An 8,608-nucleotide genomic window follows, 5' to 3' on the forward strand; every position below is an offset into this window, starting at 1 on the left:
CTTACATAACCTCCAACCTCGATTATACAAGAGCACCCAACACGCAACACAGATGATCTCGCTTTGCAGGATCAGCTGAATGGAGAACAAACAGACGGTAGTAACCCAAGATTGAGACTCGTGTGTATATGTACTTTCAGCTATGCATTAACAGTAACGATGTGTTAGAAGAACCGCAGCTCAGGACTAAGATCTCCAGGAAAGGAAAGCGAGAAGCCAATGATCTTTCCTCCCCCGGCGTGGCTTGGGCGTATCAAAAGGATTATTGCTATATTTTTATAGGCAGCCCCAAATTTAGCCCGGAAATTAAACCCAGAGTCTTGAGGACGCTTATCAGAGCTCGCTTCGTATTCCTAAACGATTCAGACCTTTACGTAGACTATTTTTGAGGCCCGCAGATGATTACTCGGGTTCTCATTGATGTTTTTTTTTTTCCCCGATGTTGATGCTGAAGTCTTGTTAAACTGTCTGGAATCGTGAAAATACCATTGCAAGCCGCAGGAAATCCCAATTCAGCCCGTTGAAAATTGTGGAAATAAAGACTTTTCTAATTTACGATGCATAAGTCTTGTTAAGCCATCCCTAGAATTGCGAAAACTCCTTTGAAAATAGCAGGAATTTCCACTACAGGCTTTTAGAATTATCGAAATAAGACATGGAAACGTTTAAGAATATCGAAGCCGCCCACCCACCCACCCAACACACACACACACACACACACACACACACACACACACAGCTCAGATAACTGTCTTTCCCTGCAACGGATCGTAACAACCTATCAGATGGATATCGTGGGAGGAACACTTACTTATCGCCAGTGTGAGAATGTCTTTTCCTTTCCCTTCCTATTTCCCTCCCTTCACCACCACCACCACCACCACCACCACTTCCTTGCGTTCCGATAAAATCTTCCACATTACTATTTATCGTCTGCAGATTCACCCGACCTTAATACTTCCTGCGGCCGTAAATAGCGGATGATGGTGGGCGGCGCCACTATATTATGGGACTCGATAATGGTCGTGCCAATAGCGGAGTCTGCGGGATAATTCGTGCAGGGATCACGTTGCCTTCCCCTCGCCCACTCGCACCTCACCTCAGCCAGCTTACTTCTCCTGTGCGCCGGGAAGACTTTTACATTGTTTCTCTGTCTCTGTCTGTGTGTCTGTAGGTTTATGTCTGTTTGCCATTTTTTTTGAGATTTGCTTTTGTTTTTCGTTTCTCTCTGTGGCTGTGTCTGTATGTGTGTGGCGTGTGTGTTTGTTTGTTTACTTGTCCATCTGCTCAGAGGTTCATTGTCTTCTATTACCTCTACTTTAAGGGAAATATATAAACTAATTCATTTTACCAATAGGAAATAACGTATTTACAGTTATTCTGAAAAAAATGCATAATATTTTATTGCTACTTTGAAATTTTCAGTATTTGATTAATTCTCTCTCTCTCTCTCTCTCTCTCTCTCTCTCTCTCTCTCTCTCTCTCTCTCTCTCTCTCTCTCTCTCTGATAGCCTACAGCTATCCCTCCTTCCAGTCACTACACCACACACCCCTTGGCCAAATACTACATGTCCCTCTGCTGTTACTGGTTTCCTCGCTCCATTATTCACCCTGGAGTGGAGGTTCCGTATGTCTAGAATCCCGCTCCAAATGTCCGGAATCCCAGCCACTTCTGCTCTCCTAAAAGTCTGTCGTAAATGTTTGATACACGTTTCTGTACCTTTCTGGGTTATGACTGAAGCTGAGATTTTAGAAAGTGAGTTAGTGAAATGTAAGAGTCTTGGGTTTGTGAATGGCGCTTAAGAGGTTCTGTATGAAACGTATTGGAGAAAAAAAAAGGCTTTATTTCTATGTTGGGAAATATGTAATAAGTGAAAGGATGAATGAAGGGATCAGCTATAAAATTTAAGTACTGCATTAATTTAAATATACCCTAACCTAACCTAACCTAACCTAACCTAACCTAACCTAACCTAACTTTTCCTAACCTAACTAAACCTAACCCTCGGATAAAAACGCTAATGTTATTTCAGTATTATCCAGTAAATTATCTGGACGACAACAACAACAACAACAACAACAACAACAACAACAACAACAACAACAACAACAACAACAACAACAACAACAACAACAACTACTACTACTACTACTACTACTACTACTACTACTACTACTACTACTACTACTACTACCACCACCACCACCACCACCACCACTATTTTTCTATCATCGTTAACGCGGCGCCGGGTCACGTTAGTGGCGATGGGGGAGGCGGTGGGGGATAATTGGCAGTGATGAGGAGTGAAGGGTGGTGTTTGTGGGTGATAAGTGATGATAAGTGGTGCTGAAGGCTGATGGACAGTGATGGGACGTAATGTGTGTCAATTGTGAGTGATAAGTGGTGATGGGAATGATGAGAGGTGATAGTGAGGCAATGGATGGTGATGAGGGTGGTGGTGATGATGATGTTGCGGGTGATCTGGTATGATGGGAGTGATGGGTGGTGAACTTAATTTTACTGAAGAGCCTTGGCAGGGATTCTGAGTCTGCCACACTCTGTCATCAGGAAAGTACTAGGATACCACTAGATGTTATCAGGACAGGACTAAATATCACCATCACTAGATCCACGGAGTCACCGTTGACACCCCCAATACATTCCACTATAATAAAACGACCACACCATATTGAATACACCGCTTCTCGTCCGATCACCAAAGTTAAACAACGTTGGGTCTGGTTAGTACTTGGATGGGTGACCGCCTAGGAACACCGGATGTTGTCAAGATAAGTCGAGATAAGACGCTGAAATGTATTGAGAGAAAGGTACAAGAGCATGAAAGAGACTCGGGCACAAGGAAGAAAAACAAAAACAAAACAATACATAGCAAAGCAAAAAATAGCAAGACGGTCTGAGCAACTACAGTACTCACCAATGCCAATCCTGCCTCACTTTCTGCTCCTTCTGCGCCGCACCTCGCCCGGACGCACCTGAAGGGGAGGAGCAGCTCAGGAAGAGAGAGGATCCTTCAGTGGCCAGAAATACCGCCGACTTGTGGAATATTTTAACCTTGAAACTCTTGGGATGAAAACTACGAGGCTCAGGGAAGTGCGGTCCCTTGGGAGTGAGGTGTGAGGGAGGGAAGAGGAACGGAGAGGGGTGGGGGAAAGGAAAGAGGAGGGAGAGAAGGAAGGAGGGAAGGATAGAGAAGGAAAGGTCTTGGAGGAGTAGGAGAAGGAGGAGGGAGGAGAAAAGGTAGGGGTTTCTAAGGAGACGGAGAGAGGACGGAGGAGAAAAAGTAGGGATTTTAGAATCTTGGAGGAGGAGGGAGAAGGAAAAGTGAGGATCGTGGTAGAGGAAGAGGAGGAGGAGCAGGAGCAAGAGCAGGAAGCAGGAACAGGATAAGGAGGAGGAGGAGGAGGCAGGTTAAAATATCATTCTACCATTTAGTTTTTGAGAGAGAGAGAGAGAGAGAGAGAGAGAGAGAGAGAGAGAGAGAGAGAGAGAGAGAGAGAGAGAGAGAGAGAGAGAGAGAGAGAGAGACAGACAGACAGGGAAATAGTAAGAGAGGTGACTAGTGGGCGATGAAAAGGATGAGGAGGCGGAGGCAGTGGAGGTGAAGGAAGAGAAGTAAGAGGAGAGAAGAGATAGGAGGAGGAGGAGGAGGAGGAAGAGGAGGAGGAGGAGGAGGAGGAGGAGGAGGAGGAGAGTGGATCAGGGCGAGAGGAGGTGCTTGTTGGATATTTATTGGCCAGATAAACGCTCCCAGCACTCTCCCGAAGACTCTCTCCCCGCTTGGCTTCAGCTTCCTCATTGAGAGAGAGAGAGAGAGAGAGAGAGAGAGAGAGAGAGAGAGAGAGAGAGAGAGAGAGAGAGAGAGAGAGATTTGGTAGTTGTTTTTTCCTGTTTATTGTCCTCAAATATTTATATATATTCAGTATAGTTAATTATCTTCATGAAACGTGGGTCGATTGAGCATAAAAGATAAAAAAAAATCTATAGAAGTATACAGAGAGAGAGAGAGAGAGAGAGAGAGAGAGAGAGAGAGAGAGAGAGAGAGAGAGAGAGAGAGAGAGAGAGAGAGAGAGAGAGTATACAATCTAATATTCCATCCGATATAGAAAACAAATAAAAAAAGCGTCATCCATACGAATGAATAGATAAATGGATAATAAAACTGAAAAGCAATTATAAAGAGATGATAAAAATAACATCAAATACCACTGTCCCACGCATGAACTCTCACCTTTACCTATCCCCTGATTACATATGACACTGTTTTCACATTTCATTATGTAATTCCTGGGCTACCCGATGACTCTTTATATGCTAAGTCTGGTTTTAAAGCAGTGCCGGATATACATGCATTTGAAAAACCCCTTCCTGTTTCCACGCTCTTTTTGCTCTCTGCCTGTCTATTTGCCTTCCTGCTTCTGTCTGTCCCTATCCTTCCTTTTTCTGTCTCTCAAAGTATCCTTCTGTCTCTTTTTGTATCCATCTGTTTCTGTCTGCCTGCTTCTCTCTCTCTCTCTCTCTCTCTCTCTCTCTCTCTCTCTCTCTCTCTCTCTCTCTCTCTCTCTCTCTCTCTCTCTCTCTCTCTCTCTCTCTCTCTCTCTCTCTCTCTCTCTCTCTCTCTCTCTCTCTCTCTCTCTCTCTCTCTCTCTCTCTCTCTCTCTCTCTCTCTCTCTCTCTCTCTCTCTCTCTCTCTCTCTCTTGCTCCCTCTTTCTTAAACTTCTGCTTCCACAGTCTCTTGTCTTTCAGTCTGTCTCTCTCACTTTCTGTTTCTGTCCCTGTTCTGTCTCTGTGTAATTCTTCCCTTGTCTCTCTCTGTATCTGTTTATGTCCCTCTGTCTCTGTCTGTCTCTCGCTCTATGAAAACTCGTCTTTCTTTCACGTTCCATGTTGTCTGTCTGTTGGTCTCTCTGTCTCTGTCGTAGTCTGCCTGTCTCTCTCACTCTCAGTCAGTCAGCTCGGCCCGGTGACTGTTCTAACCTGGTGGCATTTCCTGCTCGCTCTTCAACCCCATAGAAAAAAGCTGACACGGCAAACTCCTCGAATATTCCTATCTTTCCTTACACAGACATAGCTCCTCTCTCTCTCTCTCTCTCTCTCTCTCTCTCTCTCTCTCTCTCTCTCTCTCTCTCTCTCTCTCTCTCTCTCTCTCTCTCTCTCTCTCTCGTACACCCTCTGTCACAGCAATTCCAAAACACAAATGTAGCGAAACTTTGACCGTATCTCGCATTCTTTCTTCACTCAGAATTATCTCAACGCCTTTTAAAGCTCTATCTGCCGTTGCACTTCATGACTTTACATTCTGCTACGGTTGCCTTCAGTGTCCGCCTTCCACGCAGCACCCCAAGTTGTGAGGCAAAAAGTGTGCAAAGTTGTCTTGATAATTGCTACCACGGTCTTTGTTATCGTGAATGAAAAATGGATTTGTTGTTTTTATAATCTCCTTGTGTCGTCGTTGTTCTATTGCTTTTTAACTTTCTAGGTATTAGTAGTAAACAACAACAGCAACAACAACAGTTATACAGAAGCCAAGTAATCGGAGAGCAATTAGATAGCTGGAGGTTAAAAAAAAAGTATATTTGGAATTGCCAGTAGCGAGATTACATTGGACGCAATAAGTATATTACATACGAGAGAGAGAGAGAGAGAGAGAGAGAGAGAGAGAGAGAGAGAGAGAGAGAGAGAGAGAGAGAGAGAGAGAGAGAGAGAGAGAGAGAGAGAGAGAGAGAGAGAGATTAGATAGACGGATTAACACACATTCAAATAAACAAAGAAACCAAGAAGCAAGAATAGAAACATACATACAAAGCAACAGACAGATAGACATATACTTAAGAACTAAAATCAGACGAACCAATATAGACAGACGCACAAACTGCCGACTGGACAGCAAGACAGACAGATAAACAAATGGAGAAACACCCATGTGAGTAAATTGAATAGAAAAAAACGAAAAAAAACGGAGACAAACGAATATGAGTGATGGGGAACTAAGATAAAGATATTGTTAGTGTCAGGGCGAAACAGACGAGGATAAACTGCGTTGCCATTAAATTTGTAAGTGCACAGTTTGACAGACAAGGACGGGAATGGAAAACGGATGCAAGGGTTGGGAGAGAGAGACGGTGAGCGAAATAGACGAGACAGCAATGCAGAGACAAGACTGGCAAATTGCACGAAACATACAGGGAAGAAACGAATATTTGAGGATTAGGTAGAAGAAAATAGCTTTATCGTGCTGTGACCGTCAATTGGCTGTCGATGATGATTATGATAAGTGTGTGTGTCCCTGTATGTGTGTGTGTGTGTGTGTGTGTGTGTGTGTGTGTGTGTGTGTGTGTGTGTGTGTGTGTTCCCCTTTGGATATTCAGGCTTATATCATGTACCTCTTCCCTCCTTCCATCTTTCCTTTTGTCTCTGTTTGTCTGTATTCCTTCCTCTTCTCCTTCCCTCCTTCCTTCCATGCATCAATCCTCCCTTACCACTTCCCTCTTTGCTTTCCTCCTCCTTTGCATCACTTCATTTTCTCCCTTTCTGATATTCTCTTTCCCTTTCTCCTTCTCTCCCTTCCTGGTACCCCTCCTTCCTCTCTCCTTGTCTCTCTTCCTTCCTGATATCCTTCCTCCCTCTCTCCTTCCCTCCTTCCCTTCCTGATATCCTTCCTTCCTCTCTCCTTTCATCTCTCCTTTCCTGATACCCTTTCTCTCCCTACCATCCTGATACCTTTCCTCACTCTCTCCTTCCCTTCCTGATATCCCTACTCCTTTTCTCCTTCCTTCTCTCCCTCCATTCCAGCTGCCCTTCTAATCTCTCTCTCCTCGCATCTACTAAATTAAACTTAATTAAAACGGTAGACAATGGCTGGCTCCATGACCCCTGGCTCGGTCCCCTCGGTGCTGCAATAACCAGCTATGGGTATATTTAATGCTCACACCTGTACTCCTCGCCTGCGCTGCCTTCTTGCCTTGCACCAACTAGAGACACGAAGTTCAGTGTGTATTTATGAATATTTTGGTTAGCAGGCGAAGGCAGAATGGTTTAACTGCCAGAAACATGAAAACATCCTTGAAAACCCCCATAACTTTCACTAGATGATGTTAATGGTAAAAATTAGGCAAGAAAATGTTTGGGAATACGGATAAGTGTGTGTGTTTATGAATATTTTGCTTGACAGGTGAGTGCCGAGTGTTTCAACTACAAGAATCATGAAAACAGCCTTGAAAAAACCATGATGAACACTAGAGCCTGTTGAAGATAGAAATAAGGCAATGAGATCTTCAGGAATAATGATCACTGTGTGTATTTGTTTGTGTAATTGAATATGTTGCTTCACAGGTTAGCGCCGGGTGTTTAAACTAGTAGAATCATGAAAATACCCTTGAAAAGCTCTATTATTTACACTAAAGCTTGGTAAAAATAGAGAAAGCCTTCAGAAATACGAGTCATTGTCTGTTTATGAATATTTTGCTTGACAGGTGAGCGACGAGTGGTTAGTTTCAGGTGAGGCGTGAGGCGTGGTGGGCGTTGGCGGGCACTGAAGGACAGACCTGAGTTGTTACTCGTACATGAGGCGCTTGCTTAATTAACGAGACGAGCGTAGCTAATTAGTGTGTGCTGTGCTCTTTCCTCCGCTGATTGCTAAGAGACTGCTCATTTTCTTTCTCAATAGTGAAATTAATTTCATTCTCTCTCGCTCTCCGCGGTAATGTGAATTTTTATTCCGTCATTTCGCCTTCTGATGTTCTCTTTCCTTTTTCTTTTTATGTATATTATTCTGGTTAATGACAAAGTGGAGACGTACTCGTGTTGGGGAGAATAGAGAGAAGTATATATTTATAATGTTATATTGTTTGTTGTTGCTCTTCCTCCGTTTTTTAACGTCTGATATATATATATATATATATATATATATATATATATATATATATATATATATATATATATATATATATATATATATATATATATATATATATATATTTTTTTTTTTTTTACTTACTCTCTTAATGACAAGACGGAGACGTACTCGTGTTGGTGGGAAAAGAAATAGGAGTATTTGTTTATAAAGTTTTTTTTTTGTTGTTGTTGTATTCCTCATTTTAACGTATAATATTTTTTCTTGCATTATTCTTTTAATTGCAAATGGAGACGTGCTCGTGTAGGAGAGACTAGAACGGGAAGTATTCGTTTATAATGTAATATTGTTTTTGTTGTTGTATTCTTCATTTCAGTGTCTAATATTATCTTGTTTTTACACACAGTATTCTCTCAATGACAGTATGGATGTGTATTTATGTCTGAGTGAATAGACAAGGAAGAATTTGTACGTATATAATGTAATATCATGTTACTGTTGTTGCATTCCTCATTTCAACGTTTACCACTATTTTTTTACAAGCTTCTGGTCTCTTAATTGCGAAATGGACATATATTCGTGTTGGAGACAGTAAAGACAGAAGTATATGTATATAATGTGATATCATGTCTGTTTACTTAATGTTACATGCTACATCATTCTGTTAATTGCAAGATGGAGACACTCATGTTTCAAAGAGAAAGACGGAGAGACGAAAACACAATGTAATATAGTT

The 8,608-nt window shown here is 42.3% G+C and overlaps 1 pseudogene; it reads left to right on the top strand.

The window, feature by feature from the left end:
- Positions 1 to 2,672: 2,672 nt before the first annotated feature.
- Positions 2,673 to 2,791, top strand: LOC135107154 (5S ribosomal RNA; annotated as a pseudogene).
- Positions 2,792 to 8,608: the final 5,817 nt, after the last annotated feature.

This window comes from Scylla paramamosain, chromosome 14 (assembly GCF_035594125.1).
Source record: "Scylla paramamosain isolate STU-SP2022 chromosome 14, ASM3559412v1, whole genome shotgun sequence".
NCBI lineage: Eukaryota > Metazoa > Arthropoda > Malacostraca > Decapoda > Portunidae > Scylla > Scylla paramamosain.